The sequence below is a fragment of the Perca flavescens genome, unplaced genomic scaffold, assembly GCF_004354835.1.
Source record: "Perca flavescens isolate YP-PL-M2 unplaced genomic scaffold, PFLA_1.0 EPR50_1.1_unplaced_scaf_24, whole genome shotgun sequence".
Taxonomy (NCBI): domain Eukaryota; kingdom Metazoa; phylum Chordata; class Actinopteri; order Perciformes; family Percidae; genus Perca; species Perca flavescens.
Genome location: NW_021166670.1, coordinates 70,666 through 73,165, shown reverse-complemented (window position 1 = coordinate 73,165; position 2,500 = coordinate 70,666). Strand labels below are relative to the sequence as shown.

The 2,500-nt window shown below is 47.9% G+C and overlaps 1 pseudogene; it reads left to right on the top strand.

The window, feature by feature from the left end:
• LOC114551621 (receptor-type tyrosine-protein phosphatase mu-like) overlaps positions 1–2,500 on the top strand; it is a 99,133-nt pseudogene that overhangs the window by 30,153 nt on the left and 66,480 nt on the right.

Sequence of the window (2,500 nt, the reverse complement as noted above, 5' to 3'; positions counted from 1 at the left end):
GGACTACACACAGGACTACACACAGCACTACACACAGCACTACACACAGGACTACACACAGCACTACACACAGCACTACACACAGCACTACACACAGGACTACACACAGGACTACACACAGCACTACACACAGCACTACACACAGCACTACACACAGGACTACATACTAGGACTACACACCGCACTACACACAGGACTACACACAGGACTGCACACAGGACTACACACTGGACTACACACTGGACTACACACAGGACTACACACAGGACTACACACAGGACTACACACTGGACTACACACAGGACTACACACAGCACTACACACAGCACTACACACAGCACTACACACAGGACTACATACTAGGACTACACACAGCACTACACACAGCACTACACACAGCACTACACACAGGACTACATACTAGGACACAGGACTACACACTAGGACTACACACTAGGACTACACACAGGACTACACACAGGACTACATACTAGGACTACACACAGCACTACACACAGGACTACACACAGGACTACACATTAGGACTACACACAGGACTACACACAGGACTACACACAGGACTACACACTAGGACTACACACAGAACTACACACTAGGACTACACACAGGACTACACACAGGACTACACACAGCACTACACACAGGACTACACACAGGACTACACACAGGACTACACACAGCACTACACACAGGACTACATACTAGGACTACACACAGGACTACACACTAGGACTACACACTAGGACTACACACAGGACTACACACAGGACTACACACTAGGACTACACACTAGAACTACACACAGGACTACACACAGGACTACATACTAGGACTACACACTAGGACTACACACAGGACTACACACAGGACTACACACAGGACTACACACTAGGACTACACACAGGACTACACACAGGACTACACACAGGACTACATACTAGGACTACACACAGGACTACACACAGGACTACACACAGCCCTGCACACAGGACTACACACAGGACTACACACAGGACTACACACAGGACTACACACAAGGACTACACACAGCACTACACACAGGACTACACACAGGACTACATACTATGACTACACACAGGACTACACACAGGACTACACACAGCACTACACACAGCACTACACACAGCACTACACACAGGACTACACACAGGACTACACACAGGACTAGACAGCACTACACACAGGACTACACACAGGACTACACACAGGACTACACACTAGGACTACACACAGGACTACACACAGCACTACACACAGGACTACACACAGGACTACACACTAGGACTACACACTAGGACTACACACAGCACTACACACAGGACTACACACAGGACTACACACAGGACTACACAAAGCACTACACACAGGACTACACACAGCACTACACACAGGACTACACACAGAACTACATACTAGGACTACACACAGGACTACACACAGGACTACATACTAGGACTACACACAGGACTACACACAGGACTACACACAGGACTACATACTAGGACTACACACAGGACTACACACAGGACTACACACAGGACTACATACTAGGACTACACACAGGACTACACACAGGACTACACACTAGGAGTACACACAGGACTACATACTAGGACTACACACAGGACTACACACAGGACTACACACAGGACTACATACTAGGAGTACACACAGCACTACACACAGGACTACACACATGACTACACACTAGGACTACACACAGGACTACACACAGGACTACACACAGCACTACACACAGGACTACACACAGGACTACATACTAGGACTACACACAGGACTACACACAGGACTACACACAGCACTACACACAGGACTACACACAGGACTACACACAGGACTACATACTAGGACTACACACAGGACTACACACAGGACTACACACAGCACTACACACAGGACTACATACTAGGACTACACACAGGACTACACACAGGACTACACACAGGACTACACACTAGGACTACACACAGGACTACACACAGGACTACACACAGGACTACATACTAGGACTACACACAGGACTACACACAGGACTACACACAGGACTACACACAGCACTACACACAGGACTACACACAGGACTACATACTAGGACTACACACAGGACTACACACAGGACTACACACAGGACTACACACAGGACTACATACTAGTACTTCAGATACAGTATTAGGGGAACACTAAGGTCTATATAAAAAAGAGACTTCAGATATGTGTGTGTGTGTGTGTGTGTGTGTGTGTGTGTGTGTGTGTGTGTGTGTGTGTGTGTGTGTGTGTGTGTGTGTGTGTGTGTGTGTGTGTGTGTGTGTGTGTGTGTGTGTGTGTGTGTGTGTGTGTGTGTGTGTGTGTGTGTGTGTGTGTGTGTGTGTGTGTGTGTGTGTGTGTGTGTGTGTGTGTGTGTGTGTGTGTGTGTGTGTGTGTGTGTGTGTGTGTGTGT